The sequence below is a fragment of the Numida meleagris genome, chromosome 1 (genome assembly GCF_002078875.1).
Source record: "Numida meleagris isolate 19003 breed g44 Domestic line chromosome 1, NumMel1.0, whole genome shotgun sequence".
In the NCBI taxonomy this organism is placed as follows: Eukaryota; Metazoa; Chordata; class Aves; order Galliformes; family Numididae; genus Numida; species Numida meleagris.
Window position 1 is genome coordinate 49,080,542 of NC_034409.1, and position 27,679 is coordinate 49,108,220.

The window sequence follows — 27,679 nt, forward strand, 5'->3', positions numbered from 1 at the left end:
GAAGAAGTTTTCAGTGAAGTACTTCTGCCTAGCTTTGCTCACTTCAAAGTCTTTCTGGATGAGTGACAGGTCACAATTTTATCTACAGAAATCACCTGCCAAATCATTTCACATTAAGCGTGCAAGGAAACCATGATGTGCTCTTAAATAATTCACCGAGTCACCTCTGCTCGCCACTATCCATGACTACCCAGCTGTAACGAAGGGATCTGCCAGCCAGTGCTGAGCCTCACTGCACCAGCAAGGGTGTAAATGCTATGGGATGCTGAATCATAGAATCACAGAATCATTAAGATTGGAAAGACCACTAAGATTATCTAGTCCAACCATCAACGCACCAACATCATACCTCTGAAGTGTCACTCAGTGTGATGCCTATCCTTTTCCTGAAAACCTCCAGGGATGGTGACTCCACCACCTCCCTGGGCAGCCTGTTCCAATGCCTCACCAACTGGAAGAGACTGCAAGATAATTGCACTAGGTTTGGGTGAACGAGTTTGGACCCATGACTGAATGAGAAGGGCCAGGGGAATGGATACATCAGAGCCAAATCCTGTGCTGCATGTAGCCCTCTCCTGCCAGCCAGCCTGTGGTGCAAAGGGTTTCTGAGAAAGTCATTCGGCTCATTGCAGTCAATTAATCAGAGCAAGTCCTATGCCCTGTCTGCTGTCACAAACCATTGCAAAGAGTTTCCATAATCCTGCCTTTGAACTCCGTGGTTATTGCCGTTTACAATGGGTTTATTAGAGGCTTAATTGAATTGGTCCTGCTCGCAATGCTCACTGCTAACACACTGGCCATTAGCGACTGTTAATGAGGGAATCCAAAGGATTACTGCACCAATTATCAAGTTTGGTTTGGACTGGAGGAGCAGCTCGCGGCAGGCGGCTGCGAATCCAGCTGAGAAGCCTGACATAGCAAAGACAGGAGCAGAGGCACTCACTGGCTAGTGACCTCTCAGTGGCACAGCCCGTGCACAGAGCCCATGCGCAGACCTGTGTCTGAGCCATCCGCATGCTCTACCCCATCCTGCAGCAGGTGTTCTGGAGAGAAGACCAGAACCCCGCACTGCCACTGGAGTAGGAAACCACCAGGAAAAGGGAATGGGAAAGGGAGACAAATAACCATGGACTTTCAAATAGAAGATAAGCTGTCGCCATTGACCGTGCTAGAAATGGGTGGTGGTGACTTGTGCTCAACAACCCAGTTACACCAGAGAGCAAAGAAAACTCGTGTGCAACCCAAATGCGAATGCTTCTTTTATGAGAAGCCACACTGCAGTGTGCTTAAGGTAGATGAACATAGCCATTGCTGGAGAAGGGGAGAGCTCAGCAGTCAGGTCACACCTCTGCACTCCCACTAACCACAAAAAATACACGGTGTGTAGGAAAAGTCTCAGCTCAACACCACTTCTATGCTGAGCTACGCCCAGGCCCCTTCTGCCTTGTCATGGCAGTGAACAAATAATCCTGCCTGAAGGAGTGCAGGCAGACTGAGGGCCAGCACACGCTCATGACTAGCATGAGCTGGAAGCAACCCTGTGGAGGAGTTCACAGTCTCCCAGGGAAAGGACAGCACCCATTTGTAGGGCAGGCAGAGCAGTACCTTCACAGAGATGTGAAGACTGGCAAAGAGATGGGGCTACTAGGGGAAGGAGGAAAAATGGAAGTAGGGAGATGGAAGAGAAGGAAAAAGGGTTGGAGGGATGGTAGAAGCAGAAAAGACCCTAAGAGAAATCCAGGTTATTCTTTCTTCCTAAGGCACCACAGGAGCACCACAGGTTTGATGACATACATACTTCCTTCTCTGCAGTTTTTGCCATTCTTATAGCTGGGTAGCTTTGGACCTGTAGAGAGGAAATAATTGCTCTGACATCTCACATGGTACCTGTGGTAAAGCTGGAAACAGCCTTAAGTTGTCCAAGTCCCAACATGAATATGACAGGTCTTACTGCGTCTCACACTGAGGCTGATTCAATGCCTTCATGGGGAAAAAAAATGCATAGGAGGTACAGCACTTGAAAAAACAGAGACAGAGAATCTCAAAGGTGGAAATCAAAGGGTGCACATTCAACAAAGCAACCCCTTCAGTTCCCAGCTTTTCCTCTTGATAGCATCCAAGAGCCAGTAGGCATTGCCTAGAGGTGCTCTGCCAAAGATATGGCCATGGAAATAGCCCAGTGTCTGTTCCCTTGTCTTGCTCCCCTGTCATGCTTCATCCTCAGGAACCATGAGGAACACGAGTGATCAGTTAGCCAAGTCCTGGAGCTGCTAAAGATGTCCTGTGGCTTCATGGGTCCTTGAGTGGGGAAATAAAGACCTGAATAAGGAGCAGGAGACAGGAGGAAACAGGAGAACAGCAAGAGAAAGGAGCCATGATATGAATATCTCCAAGCCCTGTGCTCCTCAGGTCCCCATAACAAGTGTCACTGGCCCTCCTATCTAGGAGAGAAGGGCTGTCCTGAGAGGGAGTAAGAAAAGGAGGAAAGGTCACCCACACAAGGTTGCTGCATGCAGCCAGACACTCATAGAATCATAGAATCATTAAGGTTGGAAAAGACCACTAGGATCATATAGTCCAACCATCAGCCCATTCCCACCATGCCCACTATGTCCCTCAGTGCCACATCCACACAGCCCTTGAACACCTCCAGGGATGGTGACTATGCCACCTCCCTGGGTGTTCCAGTACATCACCACTCTTTCTGAAAAGAAGTTCTTCCTAATAACTGACCTGCACCCCCTCTGGTTCAACTTAAGGCCATCATCTCTTATCCAAGCATGAAGGAAACTTCATTTGCAGTGTGCCACAGTGAGCAGCATCCTGCCCTCCAAGCCTGGCCTCGCTCCTCTAAGGAGGACTGAGGGCCTGTCCTTACGTGGCTGCATGCAGTGCTTGGGATGCAGCACAAGCAGGGCTGCCAGGGCCACAGGGAGGCTGGGCTGCCCATGTGCTGCCTCACCTCACTGCCAGATGAAAACTAGAGGCAGTGATTTTTTAATTTTTTTTTTTCCTTCTCTCCTGTCACCCTTCCTGCAGCTCATTTTTCTTCTGTGTTTCAGATAAGGAAGTGTGCATGAGCACATGAGCAGCGTTAATTGTGTTCTATGGAGGTCAATACAAGGCCGATGGGTGGCATCAGCTGTGGCCTCTCTGCCTTCCTCCCTGGGGCAGCATCTCCTCCATTGCCCAGTGCTGATGTTGAGGTGATGTGGGCAGATGTGAGCTCACACCCACTCTGCCCAGGGACCTGCTGCAGGGCTGAGGACAGCTGCAACTGAGAGACTTGTGGGTGCCTGTGCACCAGTCTCTGGTCTCTCTCACCACGGGAGCCATGGATATCACAGAATAGAGCTCCAGCAGCCTAAGAGGTGGCAGATACATGGGGAAAGGAAGGGAAGAAGGGGCTGGTGAGGGAAAAGCAAGAGATCACCATGGAGCAGGAAGATAACACTAGGGATGGGGTGGGGTGTAGGGGGTACATGGTAAAGCCATGCAGAGCCCTACACAAACTGAGCAGCTGGTGGTCCTTTTCACACTAGATATTTTCAAATGCTGTGACAGTTCTTTCTTGTATAAAATGCTGAATGGAGAAATTGAGCTGTCCTTCCCTGCCCCATAAACCCATTCCCTGGTCTTGGTTTACAGCTGTGGCAAGAAGTCTCTTTTGAAAGGTTGCCTGAAGGGGAGAGGTTAAACACAGAAATCTATCTTCTCCCATGTTCTTGAACTGGAAGAATGAAGTAATTGTCTTGGCCTCTCTTCAGGGACTGCTGGTGCCAGTTTCTGGTTGGAAGGAAGAGAAGCGGGGAAGAGGATGAACAACTGACCACCACCAAAGTGGGGACCACCAGTCCCACGAGAAACTACCCTGCTGGAGATGTCAGCAGCAGCATACTGCTGTATGGCAGTGAGGGGCAGGAACCAAAGGCTGGTGCCAAGGGCAGGAGTCCCAGGGGAAAGGGCTGTCTGTGCAGCTGGGATGGGCAGTGGGCAGTGCACGTCTCCAGGTAGGGCCCTCTGTCTCCATCAGCTTCCCCATGGGGAGGCATGGGAAGGGGATGCAATGGCTTTGCTGACTAACCCTTCCCTCCTGCCTACATGATGTGGGGAAAGGGAAGGGTCCTCACTAAAAGGACCCAAGTGCTCTCTTCATTCAGCTCTGAAGAGTATTCACAATCTGAAAAAAAAAAAATTGTGAGTCTTTCTGCTCTGAAGGGTGCCAAAGCTAAGCAAGCCCTGAGGGAAGGAAGGAGGGCAAAAGAAGGGATCACTGAATAAAGGAGAACTAGAAATTATCAAACTTGGATCAAAACGACACTGTGGGAAAGGCAAAATAGCCTCTTGCTGAGGTGGAGTGGGCTGGTCATTAGCTTTCCCGAGTGTCAGAGGGAGAGGGAGGCTGCCGGAGGATCTAGTGGGACGATTACTTGGGGACCTGACAAACCGACAAATGCAGCGATTTCCATTTCAAATGGGAAAGCGAGGGGAGATCAAACACATTTCACAGTAATGATCCGGAGCCTTTCCCTGCACACTGAGACACACAAACACCCAGCCTAATTGAAGCCACACGCAGCTGAGATGGAGAAGCAGAAATCTGCTCAAGGGGGTTGGGGTAACAACACCCACAAAGCAAACACAAAATCCCAAACTGCAACAAACAAACAGCTCGGCTGCATCCGCAGAGCACAGGAGAAAAAGCCATTCCCCAGCGTAATGCTTGCCTCCCTGCCACGAGCTATCTGTGAACATCAGGAGGTGCTCAACAAAATAACACTGCCCCACTTCTCCCCCAGCGCCTCAAAATCGATGGACACCTATTCTCAAGCAAAAAAGCAATAGTAAATAAAGATTTGGTATTGAACCTTGGTTTTAGACGTGTATAGAATAAGAATGTCGGCACAGCACAAGATGAACTTGAGCTTTCTTTGCTTATTCATCCATTTTGTGAAAAGGATAAGGTGACTCCAGCATGGAACTAGCGAGGAATATTGATGAATTGCTCACTGTTTTTCATTCCTTTTTCCTCTCCTGCTGGGACTGCCTTTAGATATTCAGTAGTAGTGTGATATCGACATCTTATTCTTCCCTGGAAACCAGCCTGAGATCCACCTACTTCAGAGCCTACTGCCATTGCCCCCACTAGCAAGGGGTTTAAGAAAGTGAATACCTCACTCAACACCAGTTTTCCCAATACCAGCTAGAAAACAAACCTAAGCCCCTTCCCAAGCTTCATCTTACAGCTTTCAAACAAGAGAGGAAAGCGTTTCCATGTTGCAAAAAGTATTTCATGTATAGTGTGTTTATTTATTCAGTGAAGCCAAATTTGCTTTAAAATGCCTGCATCAGGCAGGAAATATTTGCTTTTGAAACAAGAGCATCCACAACCTCACATTGTATCAGTCGCCCCAAAGAGAATCCTGCCTCTTCATGCTGTGAACTTGGCCAGCCTAAGGGAGAACATCAGGGCTTCCCACACATCCCACAGTGCTGGAAGCCCCATTCCCACACAGATAAGACCACTGTAGAATGTTGGGTCTTTCCCTGATGCAGAAGCTTGTGTGCCTCCTGCTACCCATTGCTTAACTTGTGCACAGCCATGGGAGGAAGAGAAAAATCAGTTTCTAAGGTAACCGTGCACCCAGTGCTCAGGGCTGTGCGGGAGGAAGGAGCTGCTGGGAACAGCTGGAAGGCAGCAGGCAGCACGCAGGTGAGGGCTGCTCCCCACAGGGTGTCCTATACAATACGGGGACGTGACGCTGCAGCAAATTCATCCAGTGGGGACTGGGATGAAATCCAGTGAAAAGGCAGGGGTGACAGCATGCCATCCCCCACCCACACACTGGTGACACAAAACTTTGGAGAGCACCACTGTGGATGCTTTCTGCCAATCCCACAGCCTTCTCTCCCTCCAGCACCCAGAGTCTGAAGGCTGCTTATTCTGCTGGCTGCCCAACTCCTTCCCCACAGCCCCACACTGAATCTCTGGCTCCCAAGAGAGATTTTTAACCCCTGTAGCCCAGCCTTCCCTAGAGGTCAGCCACTGTGGTGGTGGGAGACAAGGAGGAAACTGCACAGATAGAGCAGTTGTTTTCCAGGACAGAGATGGGACAAAGCCAGGTGGCAGCATGGCTAGGAGATCTCCAGGTCACATTATCTTTCTCTTCTACTAGGTGATGTAGCCAGTCCCCAATACAAGTAGCGGGACTTAGTCATCACTGATATTTTAAACCCTGCAGGGCTGAAATGAGAGAGGTGAGGTAGCTGGAACTGGGGCCTGTGTGTGGCATGAGCCAAGGTGCAGGTCTGCATGGGCTGTGCTGGTTTATGTGCAATTGGGACAAGGCAGTGAGCACACAGAGCCCAAAGGGACCTGGCTCATGGCTACAGCCCTTTTTCCTAGCACAAGGCAGAAGCAATTTGGTGTATATCGAGGGGAGATTACTCAAATCCCAGCCTGCCTATCCTTGGGGGCTTGGTTCCTCCTCCAGGACTGAGGCTTCTGGCTCTGGCAGCACCAAATGTGGGGAAAAGAGACTGAGGAAAAGCTCAGAGCTGGGACATGAAGCAGCACTGGAGCAAGCACAGAGCTGGGATCTCAAGGGATGGCATGGGCTGATAGGAGCACGGGAGGGAAGGGAAGCATGTGTGCACACACGTGCTGTGGAGCTGCACGCAGGGGACAGCCCAGCACCCCAGCATGAAGGAACTTCTGCAAACTGGCGTGTGGGTGTGCAAGTGTGCCCAGAGCAGAGGAGAGGCTGCAGCATCCTTGGGGTCCCTCAAAATAAAATAGTCAGCCCTCCTCCTGCACATGCTATGTTGGGTCCCACAGAAACCCCTCTTGTGATGCACAGCCCTGAGCATCAGTGCTCCTGACTGGAAGAATCTCCTTCAGCATCTGTAACATGTAGATATGCATGCAAGCTCTGTGTGTGTGTGCATTCAGGGTAGGTGCAGGTGCAAAACACAGATTCTGTGGCACTGGGTGAAAGCCCAGGCACACATTCCTGAGCCCATCCCGCATGATGTGGACAGCAGAGCCTCTGCTCGTGCCTGACACAGAGTGCCTAAGCCAGCTGGCAGCCCTACCTTGTGCTGCAGCCAGCACCAACACAGCCCTGTCTGATATTGAAACCATTACTCTTCACCAGTCCCTCACCCTATGCTGCCTCTTCATCCCCAAGAAGCTTGAAGCTAAAATTATACACCCGAATAATTATTCTGTGGCTTGAAAACAATCTCCCTCCCTCCTCACCCTCTTCTTTGACGTGTGTGTTTAATATCGAATTATTTATAACTCAGCCTCGCGGTCAAGCTTTTAATGAAAGAACTGCCAGAGACTTCTAAAAGCATCGTATGCACTCGACTGGCCACATTATGCTGAGTAAGGGCTGTAGGGGCTTTAGCAAAAGGAGACTTGTTCCTGAACCACCACCCCCCCCCGCCTAGTTCCTGAGCATACACGTTTCACTCGCTCGCGCTGCCTCTTGTTCTCCCCATGTCATTTGTTCTGCCTCTCCTCTTTCCTCTCCCCTATCTGGAGCTGCAGTCTGCCTGGCTATCATGAAATTACTGCCAGCACTGGTGCCTACAAATAAAAGAATGATTAAACAGGGATTCTTCAATACCACGTGGATTTTTCCTTCCCTAGGATTATGCATAGCCTGAGAGGTCAAATAAATGCAGAAACAGTTCCGCTAACCCTTCCTTCTCTGAAAATTCCTCAGCTTTATCTCCTTCTTTTCACCGTGCTAACCTTTCCCTTCTCTACATATATATGCACAAGCACATATTTCTCCCTCTCTTCAGTGTGAAATATTGATGAATTCTGCACCCCCCAATGAAGGTTTGTTGGAGCAGCAGCCCGCAGTTCATCTTCAGAGCAGGAGGAATGCAAATTTGCTAAAATCCTGGGAGAGATGGGACAGTGAAATGCAAGGGCTGCTGCTGCAGCAGCTGCCAGCTGACACTGGGCTCTGCGCAGGGGCAGGGCAGAAGCCAGGCAGGGAAGCTGCTCACTGCATCCATTCTGCCAGCTCCCCCAGCATGATGCAGGAATGTGGTGAGCAAGCAGGAAGCTTATTTGCACGTATTGAATTATAGGGGAGGGCCAAGCTGCTCTTAGCACAGATGTAAATCTGCGGTTACTGATGCTAACAGGGAGTTATTCCAGATTTACACTGCCACTGAGGGGTTATAAATGCAGTTTTCCACGGTGCCTTCTGCCATCCCAGGCACCACTGCACGTCCTGCTTTCTGGGGCTCTGGCACGAATAACTTTTGTAACCAACTGGCAATCGATCCACTCCGGGTCTAGTGCAAAAGGCTTGTCCCCAAGAGATCTGAATACTTGGAAAAAGAAAACCAACAGCAACCCATAACACTGAGGGAGCTATGCTTTTCTTTCCATTCTCCAAGGAGCAAACCTGTTTGTCTCAGACCGTAACTGGGCTCTGAGCACTGAGCGAGGAACATCAAAGAGGTGATGTTTGCACGCAGACCTCCACGTGGAAGTGCTGTGACCATTCAGGTGGGAGGAGAAGCAGCTGGAAGGGCTCCTGAGTCCCCACACACAGAGGTCCAAGGCCATAGCTGTGCTCGGGAGGGCCACCGGCCCCATGTACACTGTCCCACTCTTCACCCGCGCAGCCTCACCTCAAGCACTGCGTCAGGTTTTGGATACCATAACATAGGAAGCACATAAAGCTCTTAGAGGTGTCCAAAGGAGGGCTAGGAAGATGGTGGTCAAGGTGTACGGAGAGTGGCTAAGGTCCCCCGGTTTGCTCAGCCCAGAACAGAGGAGCTGAGGGGAGGCCTCATGGCGGCTGCAGCTCCTCACAGGGAGCAGAGGGGCAGCGCTGAGCTCTGCTCTCCGTGACAGCGACAGGGCCCGAGGGAACGGCATGGAGCTGTGTCAGGGGAGGTGCAGCTAGGGGTTAGGGACAGGTTCTACACCAGAGGGCGGTGGGCACGGTCACAGCTCTGAGCTGCCCGAGTTCTGGGAGCGAGACAATGTTTTCAGCCCATACCAAATCCCAGACCCCCAACACCACCCTGCTCCAGCCTTCTAGCTCTGGTGAGGGTGCCCACCGCCCCACCCTTCCACTCCATGTACCACTAGCCAAATGCTTCACTTCTTCTCTCCCACTCAGAAGGCAGCTTCACGCATCCCACTGCGTAGCTTATCTTCTGCAATTAGCACTTCCTTCCATATCTGATAGGAGAGAAGGGCTCAGCTGCCCCTGATTAATTGCTGAGTATTTGCTTTCTTTTCCACTTCTGTGGCCTGGAATTAATTAGTTTATCCCTCTTATTCCTTTCATAGGCCAGAGCGTTCTCCTTTTGTGCAATTACATATAATAGCGATGCTCGAAATCCCCTGGGGAACATTTGAGAGAGGCTCTCAATGGGGAGGAAAGAAGCCTGAAAGCAGGGAGATTATGAAAGGTCATACACCCTACAGCTTCCCTGTGGTCTTAAAATACATACTATCCTCTCACTCCAGCACAAATCTCTCCTCTTGCCACCTGCCTTACTGCCTTTTCCAGCCTTTTCAGAGAGTTGATGTTCAAACAGCAAGAAAAGCTTGTAGAACCAAACCCCAAGTGTGAGCAAGGGATGCCAAGCAAGGGCTCGCTTGGCTGGACACCATCAGGTGCTGCAGAAAGCACAGATCTCAGCACAGTGGGGACAGTCCAGCAACACTTAGTGAGGCACTGGCACAGGTTGCCCAGAGAGGTGGTTCTGGCAGTTGGACTAGAAGACCTTTAAAGGTCCCTTCCAACTCTAAGGATTCTATTATTCTGTGGTGGATGCCCCATCCCTGAAGACATCCCAGGTCAGGCTGCAGAGGCTCTGAGCACCCTGATCAAACTGTAACTGTCGCCGTTCATTGCATGGGAGATGGACCAGCTGGCCTTTAAAGGTCCCTTCCAACTCAAACTCATACGATTCTATGATTCTACTTACCTGGCCCCTATATTCCCCACAGAAATAGGGACGTTGGCTCTAAAGGAATATGCTGCAGTTCACATGCAGTAGTTCAACACCCAGTATCTAGCTGAGGAGGGTTACTCCAGTGGTCCCTTCAAAAGACAGCCAGCAGCATTTTGCTGGCTTGGAGTGACAGAGGAGTGAAGAGGATTTCTGAGTGCAGAGCATGCAGACCATGCTCTGTCCATGTCTCGTGACTGTAGGCTGCACTGGAACCAGGGCTCGCATCCTGATTCTGCTCACCTGGACAGTAGGGTAAATTAGGAGTAAATGAGTACAAAAGCACGTTACTGAAAGCAATAATTGCTCTTTGGCCCCAAAGTGAATGCTTTTTTGCTCTTTATTGAGTCAATACAAAACTGTCTAGAAACTACAGCCCATAAGGAATGATGTGTGGGGCAGCTCTCCAGGTTGTTGGGACAAAATGAAAGCATCTAGGAAGGGATGAGACAGGACTTTGTCTAATTCCCTGAGCTATTGGCACAAGCTCCATTTTAGCCCTTATTTACTGAAGTTTATAGACCCATAACTGTCATTTTCTTTCCTATTTCACTCACACCCCTCATTAGGCAATTCGATCTTTACCGTCTAAAGCTCCCGGGCCACCTCACTTACTGCTCTCTTCAAGCTGCGATGTGATGTACACAGATGGCTGTGTGTGATCCAGAGCAATCTGAGTTTCAGGGTGCTTTGCAGGTGCAAGCATTCCCATGCATGAAAAATCCAGTGGCATCTAACCCATAGACATAGAAACATGATGCAGCCAGGATGCTGTGAGTATAACACTGGCCCCACTGAGAAGGTGAGGGAGGACTTTCAGGAACTTGCAGGCAAAAATACGGCAATAGCTTTTTTTCCACTGCAATATCTGCAGAGCTAACACTGTTCAGCTCTGAGTCAGGAAAGAGGCAGCAGGTTCGCTCACCTTGGGTGTCTGCAGGAAGCTGGGGTGACAGGCCAGACAGGGGGCTGAATAAATTGTCATTTCTCTCCCCCTGCTCCCCTGCCTCCTAAAATCCCCTATATTCCCACCTGGCTCTGCTTTCATTTGGTCATCTTAATTATTAGCTCTGCCTGCTCTCTTCTGCAATCATTTTAGCTAGTCTAATAAATAAAGATGATAAATATGGGGAAAGTGAATGCCAAGGCTGCAAATCAGGAAGCAGCTGAGGATGGCAGCTGGGGCAGTGCGGCCTCTCCTCCCCCTCTTCTCTCCTTTTCTCCCTCCCAACTTGCAGCCCTGCCTGTTCTGCATCACGGACTCCTCTGGACTTGTTATGCAGGCAGGGCATGAGGGGAGTGCAGCCAGGCACTCAGAGCCCAAAACCACTCTGAGATAGGAATTGCGTGTTTGCACCAGGGAGGGAGGTGTCAGGGCCATACACGAGGTGGAACTGTGGAAATGTAGGCAGGCTGCACACACTTACACCCCTGTTGTTTGAATTGCTGTCTGCGCCCCTCAGTATGTTGCATGCTCCAGAGAGCATTTGCTGAGCAAAAGGCATTAACATACAAGAAGGAAGGAGCTTGCTTTAAAGTGACAGCGTGCATCCCTCCAGAGTGTGTGCTGCAGTGGGTGTCATTCAGGAGAAACAGTTGCATCTCGCTCTTTGAAAAGATGTCTCATTTAGCATTGCTCCTTCTGCTGCAGGGAGAGCTGGAGAAGACGAGTCTGCAGATGGGAAGAGTGCTGGGCTCAGAAGCAGCCTTGTTTGAATCAGAAGGGACCTTTAAAGGCCATCTGGTCCAACTCCCCTGCAATGAACAGGGACACCTACAGCTCCATCAGGTACTCAGAGCCCCTCCAGCCTGACCTTGACTGTCCCTGGGGAAGGAGTATTCACCACCTCTCTGGGCTGCCTGTTCCAACACCTCACTGTAAAAGACTCTTCCCTTACATCCAACCTAAATCTCCCCTCTCTTAGTTTGAAACCATTTCCCCTTGTCTTGTCACAACAGATCCTGCTAAAGTGTCTGTCCCCTTCTTTCTTAGAACTCCCCTTTAGATACTGAAGTTCTTCAGCTGGTGTCTTTGTTCAGCTCTTTTGATACCACATCCTCCAGCCATGCTCTGCTGGTGTAAAATGGAAATTCTGCCTTGAACTGGACAATGCTGCAGTCATTTACACCTTCTTAATCTCTCTCTCTTTCACAATTAGGGCCATAACCAGCCTCACATGAAAAGCTCTGAATGGCTTTAAATAACGAGATTGCAAAACAGAAATATTTCCCTCTCAACACCTGCAATGCAAATCATGCATCATCCTTTGTTTAACCTTGCAATAATCTATAGCTTTACCAAGGCGGTGCTTGCAGTGATGACTTGAAAGAAACCAATTAGCATCACTTTTGAATTATGTGATAAAGCATTCAGTTTTCTATCACTTTGCTTCACAGCTCTAAGTAACAGCAAGCAGGGAGGATATGCAACACGCTGACTTGAATGGCACAGAAAGCCAAGTGCTTGATCATTCAGGTTTACAGAATGAAAGCCCAGAGGAGCATGCATTTCTGCACTGGTTTTTGCAACAGTGAAACTGCCTGTACAAACCAAGCATTTTTCACAGGCAAACTGGTATTTACACAGCTTCATTTGAATGCAAAGTTGCCATCATTATGTACATAAAGTAAGCATGCACCTCCTCACAAGAAGATGCTGCCCCAGTGACAATAGACAGCACTCCCCAATTACCCACCCACCAAGTCCTTGGATTTCAGTGTCAGGGACTACTCAAAGTGGAGCTCAGCATCTCATCAGACTCCACTTTGTCTTCACACACTGGCTACTTCAAGTTCTTCCCACTGGTTTCCAAGCAAAGCATTATCTTTTCCTCCTTCTGTACATGCTTTCGCTAGGTTTCCAGACATTATTAAGCATCTGTCACAGTCCACCCCAGAGGTAGCTGTGTTTTAGCTGTGGCTGAATGATCGCTGTTGTACGTAGTCTGCAGAGCACTCAGTGATTCTTCAAGATGACAGGCGCAGGGGATGTCAGTCATTTTCATTAACATAAATAAGATATGTTTCATTTTAGTCACTCTAAAATCATTGAGTCATTTATTGATGTCTCAGTAATTTATGAGCTCTCTGTCTTGGCTGGAAATCTACCCGTGTGACTGTTTGCAGTAAGAAATGGGCACAGCACAAAGACATATCTCTCTTTAGCTGAACTTAAGCAGTTTCTACCCTGGGTCAAAGCATTAAGGAGATGAGGGTGAGGAGGCACATGAGTCTTTCCCCCACATTTATCAGAGTTAGTGACAAAATGTTTTTACTGCAGCACCCAATGAGAAATGGGTCAGCTGTTCCTGCTGGTGGGCACTCAGAAATTTGATCTAATCCCCATTTTTCACGGGATCACAAAATCATTAGGGTTGGAAAGACCACTAAGATCATCAAGTCCAACCGCCAGCCTATCCCCACCATGCCCACTGACCATGTCCCTAAGTGCCACACCCACATGGCTCTGGAACACCTCCAGGGACAGTGACTGCACCACCTCCCTGGGCAGCCTGTGCCAGTGCAGCACCGCTCTTTTGGAGAATAAATTGTTCCTTATAACCAACCTGAACCTCCCCTGGCACAGCTTGATGCCATTACCTCTCATCCTATCACTGTTACCTGGGAGAAAAGACCAACCCCCAGCTCACCACAACCTCCTTTCAGGTCATTGTAGAGGGCAATAAGGTCTCCCCTGAGCTTCCGCTTCTTCAGACTGAACAACCCCAGTTCCCTCAGCCACTCCCCATAAGACTTGTGCTCCAGACCCTTCAGAGCTTCATTGCCCTTTTCTGGATGCAGTCCTGGGCTTTCTGACAGCCTTAGCCCAGAAGGCAAAAGCCCCATTAGGACAGAGATTGAGCTCCCTCCCTACTGCTAGGAACAGCCAGCAGGTAGGTGCAGGTGGGGAACATGCTCTGCTCAGCCAGAGCAGTATCTGGCAAGGTGAGAAATAGGAAGTGTCAGTCTCCCAAGCTGTCAGTCATGCACTCTCAGACTAATTTCAGATAAAAAATTGGCATGCAGAAGAGAACTTAGTGGGTTCAAATGTGCTCTGGAGAGGCATCCAGGTTTTCTGCTGATGAGACAAACCAAGAGGGGATGCCAGCTCTTCAAGGTCCAGAGGGAAAAGGAGCCCTGCAACCCTCACACCACCCCTGCATCCCCCAGCCCTCTGAGGGCTGCCTTGAGGCTGGGGGAAGGCAGAAAGGTGCACAGTAACGTCCCAGATCTGGCCATGAGTTCTGGGGGACAGAAGGGAAAGATGAGGAGCTGTGGTTTCCAGTAGGGTGTGCCCAGAGCCAACACTGACATTTTTTTCCCTATAATTTCACCTCTCTGACAACTCAGTGCTAGGAGAGAAGCCACTTCGAAAGAGAGTATTCATCAGGAACATGAAGGAGGGAAAAAAAGAAAATAACAACAACAACAAAAAAAAGCCAAAGCCCAAACAAGCTTGTTTCCTTTTGTCTCCTTCTCCACTTACTCCTTCCTATTCCATCTTGTTTATTTCATAGTCTCTTCCTTCCTGCCTTTCCCAACACCCCTTCCACTCCTTTTCTCCTAAGCATCCTCATAAGGTTCCTGCTCTATTCACAGGCCTGCAAAGCATCCATTTCCCTTTAACTCTACTTTTAAACTGATTGTGGTAGCGTCTCAGTGGACAATCAGGGGGACTTTGGCATCACTGCTTTGCCTCCAGGCTTCTCTGTGCCACCACACCCCTCCCAAGCAGCCCAAGAGAGCTGGGAGCCCCCCAGCCCCACACTCACCCAAGGACACTTCACTGGAGCTGAGAGGAGCTGGTCCTATCCTCACTGCACAGTCACATCACCCTGGGGTTAAGCAAAAGCATCACCAGGAGCTGCCACTCACAGCATCCAGCACAAGGCAGTCTTTCATCCCCTTCAGCTCCAGAATCGAGACTGTTTGAACAAATTAAATGCAGGAGGGATTTTCAGGTGCTGCTGTGTCTTACAACTGGGAACCATTGGAAGCCCTCACTTTCCACACACAAGTCACATCCCAAAGCATAAAGATCCTATTCCTCCTTGCTCCCACCTGAATATCACCTCTTAGGATACAGAACCAAGTCTTGAGGCTGGAATTTGTCAATTCTGCTTTGTCTAGATTTGTCAGCTTGTCACCCAGGAATGTTAATGATCTCCATGCATGGCCTGTAGCCTTCAGAGGTAAAATGGCTCATTTAGAACATTAGGACTTCCATCGATTTACTTTTAGTGCTTCCAGGCAGTAAAGTTCTTTTGGTCCTGACCAGCTGACTGTATTTCCCAAAGGGATTTTATCTACCTATCTGCTATGTTTCAGAGGGATGGTGATGGCATACTCACATGGGCTCACACACAGATAGACAGATGGTCAGACCGGTAAACACCAGCCAGGGGTCTTTTTGACAGGCTGCAGGAGCTGTTTAGTTTCAGCAAATGGCACAGCTTTCAATCCAGTTGAAGGCACTCAGCACTGGAACCCCGAGTGACTGCAAAGGATCATACTGCAGAAGTCCACGTTCACTCAATCCAGCAGTCCCTTGCTTCTGTTAGAACAAAGAGTCTTTTGCAAGTGACCCATTATAACCCCAGCAGAAGTACAGTTACATCTGGTGGTACTGGAGCAATACACGGTGAGTTTTTCATGGCATCAATTTCCTCTGGCCAGTGGAAAGTCATAGCTGTGCAGCTGCAGGTGATGACTGCTGAGATGCTTTATCTCCCACCCACAACAAGCTATTAACATCCACAAGATTATTTACTGTGGACCAGCTACTAACAGTAATAACTGATATTGTGATATCTCTACTGCACATTAGTATCTGCTCTCAGTCAAATAGAGCCCCTCTGATTGAGAGTTATGCATGACATATTACACTGCTGGAGGAGATTTCTCTGGCATCCAACAGGCAGAAATGCAAGCTGAGCACAAACATACAACCCAGCACATGAACACACATCACTACATTTTTAAAGGCATGTCTAAGATTGTCATAGATGGCATGCTTCTCTGCACTAGGGCATTTCTCCCTGAATTTTTCACCCCCTGCAAGATTTACTGAAACTTTTTCTGCCCGACCACAATACTGAGCCAGGGTTGATATTTGAAAGCCAAGGCTGTTGTCTAAATCCAAAAGAAAGTACATCTATATGAAGCCAAAAGGGCAGAGTGATCCCAGGATACCTACAAAAGGGCTGTTTCTAGGTTGGTCTCCAGGTGGGAATCCAGACCAACCCCTGCTGAGCTGCCAGTGTAGTTGTTTGGCACTTCAGACCTTTTATTTTTTGAATTTGCTCTCATAATGTAATATTCCTGTCCCCTTGAACAGGATCCACTGAATCTCCACAGTGCACTTGACATGTTTTTGAGCTGAAACTTGGCTTGCAGGTTAAGAAAGGTTCACGTCTGATCTCCCAAGCTCCATGAGGAGGTAGGAGCCCCTCGCTCCCCTGCTTTGTCCGTGCCCAGCAGCAGGGTCTCTTGCCATGGCCACTGATAAGGATGAAGGCCCTGGCCTCAGGTCTGCAGCTTCTTTCCTCCTTGTGGAACACATACTGATGTGCTGGGGGTGGAGAGAAGAGAGAGCCCTGCTGTCCACACCAGCAGTGACTCAAGATGCTATTTCTGGCAGCTATTTCACAAGCTTTTTTTTTTTTTTCCCTATGCCGCTCCTGAGAGCCCAGGAAGGTGGCTCAGGGCTAGATTAGGCAACTCAGAGTGATCACAGAATTGTAGAACCATTAAGGCTGGAAAAGACCCCTGAGGTCATTGAGCCCAACCATCTACCAACAACCAAAATTGACCACAAAAATCATGTCCCTAAGTGCTACATCTCCCCTTTCCTTAAAGGCTCGCAGGGATGGTGACTCCACCACCTCGCTGGGCAGCCTGCTCCAGTGCAGCACCACTCTTTCAGAGAATAAATTGTTGCTAATATCCAACCTGAACGTCCCCAGTGCAGTTTGAGGCCCATCCCTCTCATCCTATTGCTGTTACCTGGGAGAAGAGGCTGACTCCCATCTCGCCACAGCCTCCTTTCAGGTCATTGTAGAGAGTGATAAGGTCTCCCCTGAGCCTCCTCTTCTTTGGACTGAACAATCGGATCCCTTAGCCACTCCCCATAACTCTTGTTCTCCAGGCCCTTCACAGCTCTGTTGCCCTTCTCTGGACGTGCTCCAGTGCCTCAACATTATTCTTGTATTGAAGGGCCCAAAACTGAAGACAGCACTCAAGTTGCAGCCTCACAGTGCAGAATGCAGAGGGACGATCATCCCCCAGCTCCTGCTGACTGCACTATTGTTATACAAACTAGTGATACACAAATGTATAATAAAACACATGCATATGAAATAGAAAGACCACCTCTCCTCTGTATTCTTACAGCAAAAACCTTGCAAACATCTAGGTAATTATTTAAAACAAATAATAACCCAAATCTTCAGTGACTTCACAGCCCCATGCAGCACTGGTACACTTGCCTTGGCCTGAACTTTCAAGCTGCCTCCCTGTAGCTGCCACCCATACCATCCCTGGCACGTGTCTAGGCATGGATCACCTGTCTTCCTCCTACGACCACCCAGGGCTGGGCGGTACAGTGGTAACTCATTTGTCCTGGAAGGCAGAGCAAGTGGTGGGGACCACCAGTACTCCTCTGAGTCACAGACCTGCCCTGGTGTTGCTAGTGGCTCAGTGGAAGGTCCATAGCCTTCTGTTTTTCTCAGCTGTCTTCCCAGTTGAGCCACCAAGCCCTCTGCAGATAGCGCAAACCACATGGCAGTCACACAAAGCTTGGGGTTAAGCTGTAGCTTGTGGGGCCATAGCTGCACTTGGTTTAAGATAGGTGTTCAAATCCAGGTTGGATGGAGCCCTGGGCAACCTGATCTAGTGGTTGGCAGCCCTGCCAGCAGTAGTGGGGGCTGGAACTAAATGACCTTTGAGGTACCTTCCAACCCAAGCCATTCTATGATTTTCAGGTACATGATGAGCCCCAGTGGGTGACAAGGGTGCTATGGAGTTGAGGGTTCAACCTATGGAATCTTCAGCATGCAAAGCACTATGGTAACAAGGCCCCCTTGGTCCTATACCCTGATTTCTCCATCCCTCTTTCAGTTCTTCCAAAGTGGAACATCCACCTCCCACCGACTTTCCCAGAAGCCACTTTTCAGAGATTAGCTTGTACGTAGGCTTTACATTCCTCCCCCACCCCTAAGCCAGCCCACTGCATCACCCATTTCTCTCCAGCCACCCTCACCACATGCCATCAGATTCCCAGAGGCCACCACAGGGAGGATGCTCCCATGGAGCCAAAGTGGTTTGGTGGCATCTGCAAGGTGGAAGATGCTCACTTTCCTGCTCCTCTGGTCAAGGAAGAGCTTCACTTGGGGTTGGCCAGGGCTGGAGCAACCAGCTAGGAGCACTGGTGGAAAGAGCAGAAAGCACAGTGGTAGAGAAAAGGCTCCGTATGGCAGGGACACCAAGGTAGTGAGCTAAGGCAAGGGAAAGGAAAAGCAGAAAGGAGGCAGGTGGAGGAAGAGATGGGGTGGTAGAATGGGTTGGGTGAGGAATCACAGGAGAAAGAGACCTGGCTGTTTGGCTGGGCACCACATCTTGCACTGCAAGCAGCTCCTCTCTGCCTGCAGTGGTTTACTTAATGCTTGGAAAAGGAATAAAATGTGTGTATACCTTATATATATTTTTTGGTTAATAACAGTGATCTATTTATAGGCTGCAAATTATACACTGCGAACACTGCTCAGAGACGAGACATTATTTCGCTGCCAACAGGGAAAAGGGAAGGAAGGAGAAAGAGACACAGAGAGAAGGAGAGATTGAAGAGGAAAAAGAAAGAGATGCTTCCTGATGCAACTTGCTCATCAACAGCACAGAGCATGCTGCATGCCAGAGGGACAACTCTGAGAGCAAGCATCTGGTGTCAGCTGGAGCCAGACCCCTCCCCTTTCTGACTTGAACAAAACATGCAGGGTTGTTTCTGAATGAGTTGGGGCATATCCCAGGGTGCTCTGAGCACCATGAAACGTGTTGCAGAAAAGCTGATGGCCTGTGGCATATGGCATCTTCCTGCCTGCTGCAGCTCTGTGTGCGGCCACCTGGCAGGTTCTCTTGGTCCCCCAGCAAGTCACTGGAGTGTGTCAGAAAAAGGTTTTGCTATCCCCTCTCTCCTCCCAGATCCCCCCCCACCCCCAGCAACCTTCTCTCTTCTTTCATAATCACATTTCCACAGAGATGGCATTTGAAACGAAACTCATCGCCCAGATTTAGAAACCTAGTCACACTGCCTCCCTTTGCAGTCAATAGAAAAAAATGGAGAGAAGGCAAATCACCTGCCTGATGGCCCTAAAGTATGTAATTGAATATTATAGTTAAGTACCTAACATTAGACAAGACAAGTCCAGGCCTTATGAGAAATGCAATGAATTGCTTCCATCAAGTTCGCTGTGTTCAGAATGAAGCCAGTCAGGAGTAATCCTAGGTCATGACAGAATAGAAAAGATTTATTTTTAATGTGAGTACTGATAAAATTTCCCAAGAAGCCTAGGGCTTCAGAAAGGATCAGAGAAAAATCTAGCACAGCTTCCCTTTTTTCTGAATCTTCCTGACCTCCTTCTTTGGATATCTGAGCTTCATCACCTAATTGTTCTTTTCTTTCTACAATAATCTGCTTTTTTTTTTTCTCATCTGGATTTTATACTGCATTTAATATCCTATTCCTTTTGTTTAGGCAAATCAGGAGAGGAAAAAGAGGTTTTGGCCCAACTTGCCTATACAATTAAAAACCCTTTGTCGCCTCTGAGACTTCCCTATACATATCCTACATGATGGAAACTAAAAACCTGGGACTGTGGAATAAATGGGTTTCACATTCCAAGTGAAAAGCACTAGCACTACAAATATGGCCTTGCATGCCAGCCCATCACAAAACATCTGTAACTCCCTCTGAGGGATATCCCAATCCAGGTATGGATGAGAATCAGGTACTACTCCTTGCACAGCCTCAAATACAAGGAGTACGTGCATGGAGGCAGGCAACATTGAGATCCAAATTCAGTGCAGCTGTTTTCTCTGGTACTTAGTAATTGGCTCAGGTTTAGAGTGCCCAAGATCAACCACATTCTGCAGACAGGGCTTCCCTGCATTTCAGTGAGGACAAGAGATGCCAATATGCAGAATTGGCAAAAGATGAGAAGTTCATTTGACAGTCTGTTCAAACATGAACAACTGAGTAACAGGTGGCTGAGCGACTGGCAGGTACTATTTGTCATCATTTCAAGCTATGTATTGCTCAAAGAGGAAGGAGCAATTTAAGGCAGCCATCCTCGGGGTGCAGCTATAGTGAGATAGTGCATTTGGATCTGAGCCTGCAAGGCAAAAAAGCAAAGGGATTCTTGGAGCTGCTTGCTAGGAGGGATGGCACGCCCATTCAAGATGGTGCCGTGTTCAATGTCACATAAGGAAGCCTCCTGAGAGCTCTCTGGAAGCTCAGGCAAACAGCAGAAGAGCATTAGTGCACCTGACATTGAGAGTCTGCCTTCTGGAACTGCTGTTACAGGCCAGCCTAGGACACTGCGACACAGAGACATGATTTTCATGGTGTTTGCTCATTTGTTGACCTGCGTACAAAGGGTCTCTCTAGTTCCACCTGGAGGGGTACAGAAACACTGTCCCAGATAAAATCAGGGGTAACTCCTACACAGTGCTGTACAGAGATATCTGAGCAGGCACTTAGCAAAATGTTACATCATACAAAGTCCTGTAAAAGTGTTATACGGAGGCACTGACCTCTGCCCTGGAGGTATTATTTGACATAGATCCTTCAGCACAGATAACGTGTTGCCAAACTGCCTTTGTACCCCAGCAGTGGCTGTTTCCACTGACAGGAGAGGACATCCATGCAGGCAGTGATGTGTGGGAAGGGAACTGGCAAAGCAAATGTTGCTGCCAAATAAATAGTAACTTGGATCCCCAGAGGTTTCCGTTTGGCCTGGAGGACAAGTCAACTAGCAGAACAGATCAGCCTAGCTATTCCTCATGCGAGCTCCTGGGAACAGCCCTACCTAAGCACAGAAAACCCTTCCCCCACAAGCTCTGATCTTGCCAGAGCTCAAATACAAGCAACATGAAAGAAAATCCCACGTTGCTGCCTCCTCATCAAGTTGGTTCTAAAGCTAAACCTGTCTGCATCAGATTAGAGAGCCACGTTTCCTTCTCAAACCCCAGCATCTCTAATCCTGCCTCACACCCATCCCCCAAAGCTCAGAACCAATTCCTGGACAAACAGTCCCAGCAAGCAGACTGGCAGCCCATACCCTTGGCAGGGTCTTGCAGCCAACCTGTATTTCCACTGGTGCAGCAAATCGGAACTGAACAGTCTCCTGACCTGAGCCTTATAGCGCACAGCGGTCTCCAGATCTATTGTCTGTAGTGTTCACACTCACACTGAAGAGCCAGGCCGTGTCTGCTGCTCCAAGGGCAGCCCCTGCCAGGGAGACCCAGCAGGGCTGAAGTTCAGCAGAATCACAGCTGCTCCTTTGTCCTGGTTTCCCCCAGCTCCTCTATGATTTCATTCAGCTGAAGTCACAACAGCTTTTCCAAGCCTACGTAGGCAGGGCAGATCCCTTGACAGATTTTTTTTTTTTTTTAATGAGTATTGTTTGGGGGTGGAGGTGGAGAGGAGGGTGCTTAAATGCAAAAGCCTGAACCTATAGGATAAGACTTCCACTCAGCCTAAGGGAAGAAGCTGTCTGATTGATGGGTAGCGTTGCTGTAGAGAGAAAGAACAAATAGGGTGAAGATGCTGCCAGATGGGAAACTGAATCCTTCTTGGCTCAGTGCACATAGATATAGCTGGTGGTATACATACCATTGGCAGAGTCTGCAAACAAGCTTTAATTCTAACTGCTGCTAATATCAAATTCTGCCACAGTCTATGAGCAGCAACAAAATATTGCACTCTGGTGACAGGAGGGCTTGGAAAAACTTTTCCTTGTCCTACTCAGCAGATTCACACCTGTGACTTTAGCAGTCATGAGTAAGGAGACTGGAAGGACGTCTTCCTTGCCCACACTCCTTCCGCTCCTCTATCAGCTGGAACCTCCCTGCAGCAAGAGACCCGTGAGGGGTGGCTCTTTGCAGAAAGCAAGATGGTTTCTACGTGGGTGAGATCACTGTTGTGAGGGCTCTGGAGAAGGAGAAAAATCTCCTCTGTTACTAAGTAGGGATCTGAAGGCTGTTGTCGGGGGAGAAGCAGAAGAATTCCATAAAAGGAAAAATTATTCTGCCTACAGCCAAACCACCTCACCTCTGATCTTGTCAGATCTTACAGCAGCAGTGCTGGTCAGCACAGGAGGATGAATCCCTAGTGGAGCAGGGTGTTGCTGTGACACAGTGGATCAGGGATGGAGCTTCTCATCCCACATGCTTTTGAAGGTTTTATTTTCTGACAGGAAAAACAAGAGCGCTCTATGATCCAGAGGGTGCTATGGGCACATCATATGAAGCATCTAATCGGGCTTTCTCATCTAATTCCATTAGGAGGAATTCGATAATGCCTGAGTACCATCCCTGTCTTTCCACTTCGTTCCTTCTCCACTTGAACTGCTCCAGCTGGTTGCCAGCCCCAACACTGCTTGAACATCTGAGTGTAAAATGTACTTCTGTTACAATCAATGGAAGGTCCTTGGGAACAAAGCGATCTGTTCCAAAACTACCCACTGGGAATCATAGAATCATAAAGGTTGGTAAAGACCTCTAAAACATCAAGTCCAACCCTCCACCTACCACCAGAATTGCCCACTAAATTATATCCCTAAGTACCACATCTACACATTTCTTGAACACCTCCCAGGGCAGTGACTCCACCACCTCCCTGAGTAGCCTGTTTCAGTGCCTGACCACTCAAGGTGAGCAAGGAAAAAGGTGACCTCTTGCCTGATGAACAGGAGACTCCCAGGACATGAATACAGGACTGGCCACGGCCATCCTGAGCTTCAAGCTTAGGATTTCCACCCATCAGAGTTGATGTCTTTCACTATGGTCTCCTAGGAAAAGAGGCACCCCGATCCCCATCCCTCTTTCCTGCAGCATCTGGGCATTACCTAAGGCACTTTGTGTCCCTGTTTTTCCTCTGCACTAACAGCAGTATTGCAGGTGCTGACACCACAGCAGCACACTAGGACATGGATGGCAGCAGGGTTAAGTGTACCCTTGGCTCAAGCAAGTCAGTGTTGATTTCCCTCTGTATGCCTGTTGTTTACATTCACTGTATGACAAGCAGGAGGAAAAGAATATACCAGGAGGAGGAAGTAATCAACTCTTGTCCTGCTGCTCTTTGGCCAGTAAAGCGATAAGACAGAAAAGAGAGAGCAGGCTTTTCCTCTGCTGCATCAAGAAGCCAAGAATTGCAGAGCAAATGAAGAGTATATTTGAAGATAGCACAAATCCTCAATAAAGCCTCTCTGAAACTTGATGAAAAATTTCAAAGTTTATCAGGAAAGCTGGGATTCTCTAAAGGATAAATCCATTACACAGGGTGAACAGAGGAGGAGAGACAGACACAGATGGTTGGGCTGGGCTCTCCAGAGCAAGGCAGGGGTGTAGCATGAGCTTTAACCACTTTGCCGCCTGTTGGATCAGTGTCAGGGATGGAGATGAGGCACCTAGGGTGGGCCTTCAGTCTCTCTTTTCAGAGCCCCAGCATGCTGGCACTGAAGGCACAGAGACTGCTACAGCAACCGTGAGTGCGGCCTAGTCCCCATCCCATCTTGCTCCCTTCACCAGGCAGGGAAAAGGCTGAGGGCAGGGTGGTTGCAAAGGTGATGTTAAGGTCTTTGGGAAGAGCTGTATGTACAGTCACTAGCCCAAGAATCTCAGTTTTCTCCAGTGCCTCCTGGAGGAGAGCAAGCAGAAGCAGGCTCTGCCTCATTTTCTAGATCTGCACAAACCTTAACTACCCCAGCGTGAAATTATTTGGCCTAAGTCTTCTGTTTGCTCTTCAAGGATTTCTCTTCCCCTAATTTCCATATCCAACAAATTAATTCCATTGAAATAGGCCTGTAATTAAGAAATTGTACAATTTGTTGTCAGGTAAATACAGAATATGCTGTCTAGAGAAAGGCATTTCTTTCAGTGAAGATTAATTAGACAGAGCTCCTGACCCAGTCTGTCTGGTAGATGGGGAAAACATTATTTGAATGTGAGGGGGAAGAGCCCATGCCCTCCCCACTGCACATCCAGCACCATCCACACAGCATGCATCACTCAGGAAGGCTCCTCAGAGGATACTTGCTATTTATCCCTTCCATAGAGTCATAGAATCATTATGGTTGGAAAAGACCTCTAAGATCATCCAGTCCAACTGTCAGCCCATCCCCACCATGCCCACTAACCACATCCTTCAGCACCACATCCACACATTTCTTGAACACTTCCTAGGACAGTGATCACCTCCCTGGGCAGCCCATACCAGTGCATCACCACTCTTTTAGTGGTGGAAAGAAAAAAATAATTATTTTTTTTTTAAACTAATATCCAATCTGAACCTCCCCTGGTGCAACTTGAGACCATTACCTCTCTTCCCTATTGCTGTTACCTGGAAGAAGACACTGACCTCCACCCCACTACAATCTCCTTTCAGGTGGGTTTGTACTCTTCCAGTTTAGGAAGAGACTACTAAGACCAACTCGTGCAGCAGCAGGGAAAAAGGCCAGAGAAATATGCTTATTTTTGATAGGAAGAATGTGGAACAACCACATTTTATTTGCTGCACATGCATATGCTTCTTGAGGGGACGCAGACAGCAACCAATGTTTGCAGTGTTCTCAGCGCTTAGAAGGAAGGCAGGTCAGAGAGAAGCAATAGGACACAGCTATGCCTCTTCCTGGCAGATCATCCCAGCAGCAGATGCTTTGCCTTTGGAGTTTGTGCTTTTCAGTGCCCACCAGGCAGCAGCAACCTGACTGCAAAGGCCTGAGAGTGTGAAGGGAGCAGGAAACAAGCAGGGATAGAGTAACTCTGCAGTACATGTAGAGTCGAAAAAGAAAAACCAGAATATCCCACATGAGTTCAAAGAAACCTGAAAACAACACAGGCCACAGCATACATAGCAAAGGAACAATTAGAGATTATGCACACGTAGAACTCAGCCCAGAACAGTGAGGGTAAAAAGGGATGGAGGAAAGTACCCAGCATCCATTGCTAAAATTAAATATAGCCAAAGAAGGAAACAGCTCAAGGTAACTTAAGGAATAGACAGGATCAGATCCTGGAGAGGAACGAGAGGAATCGGTGTGGGACAGAGAGATCACTCATCCATGAGGAGACTCACACACTTAGCTCTTGCTAGAGGCAGGAATAGACTACCCCAAATGAGAAGGCTGCTCTGCGTCCATCTAGCACGTCCACATATGAGCCTTTCCCCTATGCCTGAGGTTCATGTACCAATGCAACCAACAGCACTGGCAAAGATAGTAAAGAAAAATGTGTTTGTTATTCACAGTGACTCCTTCCCCATCACCACTTCTAGGTGGGTAGTATGGGCTTCATGGCTCTCAGCAGCAGATTTTGACCTGAGACCATAGAATGGCTTGAGTTGGAAAGGACCTCAAAGATCATCCAGTTCCAATCCCCCACCATGGGCAAGGTTAACAACCACTAAACCAGGCACCAGCTCAGGCTGCCCAGGGCCCCATCCAACCTGGTCTTGAACACCTCCAGGGATGGGGCATCCACAACTTCTCTGGGCAGCCTGTGCCAGTAACTCACCAACCTCTCAGTGAAAGACTTCCCTGATATCTAATCTAAATCTCGCTCTTTTAGTTTAAAACAGTTCCGCCTTGTCCTATCACTATTTACCCATGTAAAAGATGGGAAGGGTTTGGCAGACTGGCCACCTCTGATCATCCTTGCCTGCAGTAAGCCAACAAGAGGAGCATACAGTTCTAGAGAACAATCTTAGAAGATCTCCTGCTTAAGCATAATAACTTGTTCTTTTAGTAACTGTGACAATTTCTGCTCTTTGTGTAAGAAAAATCAGCCCTCTGGACATTTAATGGCAGAATCCCAGAAAGCTGGATTAGCTGACTGTGAAGGCACAGGCACTTCAGGGAACAGCAGGTCTCAGGTCTCATCTGGGGAGACAGGCAGCTTCCAAGTAAACTCTTGGCCCTGGGTAGTGACTGAAACATTACCAACATTTCCAGGAAGGAAAGAAGAATAAAGTTATTATGAGAAGAGGAAGAAAGCCTTTGATGCTTAGTTTATTGAGAGGCATAATATGATATATTAGAGATTTAGCCAGCATTATTGAGAACTGGAGACTGCCAAGTCTTTCAGAACACTTGCAGAGAATTTATGAGACAACATCACTGCAGGTTTCTTGTAGGAGTATTGGGCTACTCCTTCAAGCTTGACCCGACACCAACTTTGTCAGAACAACCAAGAAGTCAATAACAGAACTAGGAGTGCATCTTCACATTACTGCATTCTCAGTTATTTATCCCCTTATTGTTATTCTGTACATTAATACAGCCCATTAAAGCAATTAAGAACCTCACAACACCTTTGGCCATAGTATATATTACATGTCAGCTGCTGTCATAAAACCCCAAAGGGGAATACACCTTAGATTGCTCCCAATAGAGGGGAGTGTAAATTCCAACAACCTCCACCCCACAGATTGGCCTAGTCTTCAGAAAAAGCTCCCTGTTGGGGTTGGGTGAACATAACACAATGGAAAGCACAGCAATGACAACAGAGTAGCAAGGTCCTAGGCCACAGCAGGTGAGGATTTGCTCAAATGCAACAGCTACAGGCACAGAAATAAGAGAAAGAAACTGCTTACCTTCAGAAGAACTCAGGTAGGCAGAGATCTCCAGCAAGGTACTGTTGCCTCCACTGCCAACCCTTAAATGAGGTCTGGGAAGGGATGAAACCTGGCTCTACCCCTTCCAGTTACTCAGGTGCATTGCATGCACCTGAGCTCCCCTTGGTTGGCCCTGCCTTCCCACCAGGTGCTCAGTCACTGTTTCAAGCCATGACTTATATGTATACTTAGTGGAAATGCTGAGTGTTAGGCCTGGGACACTTCGCCTGCAAAGATTTTACCTTAGGAGGCAAAGATAGTGTTGGCAATTGGAGATGAGGGCAATAGAGATGGCAGGAGTTTCATTTCTGATACCAAGGAGTTAGACATCTAATGGAGATTAATGTCCTGTAATTTTTGATGTCTAAATACTAATGAAAGCAGAACACAGGAAATGGAGCTAGACACATTTGCAGTTATGGGAGAGACAGTTTCCTTTATATTGTGATTCTTCTGATCTATTTGAGATAGGTACATAAGGAAGATCCAAATCATACTCTTCCTCTCTCATAGCTATAAGAGGAGCCTGGCACTATGGTGAGCATCTAGTCTTAGAGAGAGAAACCCACTGACACCTCTGAAGAGGGAAAAAACACCACCAGTGGAAGAGGGGAAAAAACAGGCAGTTGCCATTTCCTCCATGAGAAAACTGAGCTCATTTATCTGATCACATAGACAGCCTTGGTGTCAAGTAGGAGCTACTGCTCTTGTCTGTCCACCCTCATCTTTCTCATTTCTCTGTTCCTTGAGGTCCACTGAATTTGTCCCATGAAGGTTGAAGCAGGGCATACTGCT

General features: G+C 48.3%; 1 long non-coding RNA gene across 1 annotated transcript; it reads right to left on the minus strand.

Annotated features, from left to right (window-relative positions):
* Positions 12,815-27,001, minus strand: LOC110392300. The gene is made up of 4 exons (XR_002434293.1): positions 26,864-27,001; positions 15,351-15,553; positions 14,772-14,924; positions 12,815-12,964 (listed from the first exon to the last, which is right to left on the minus strand). It is a non-coding gene; the product is annotated as an uncharacterized LOC110392300 (long non-coding RNA).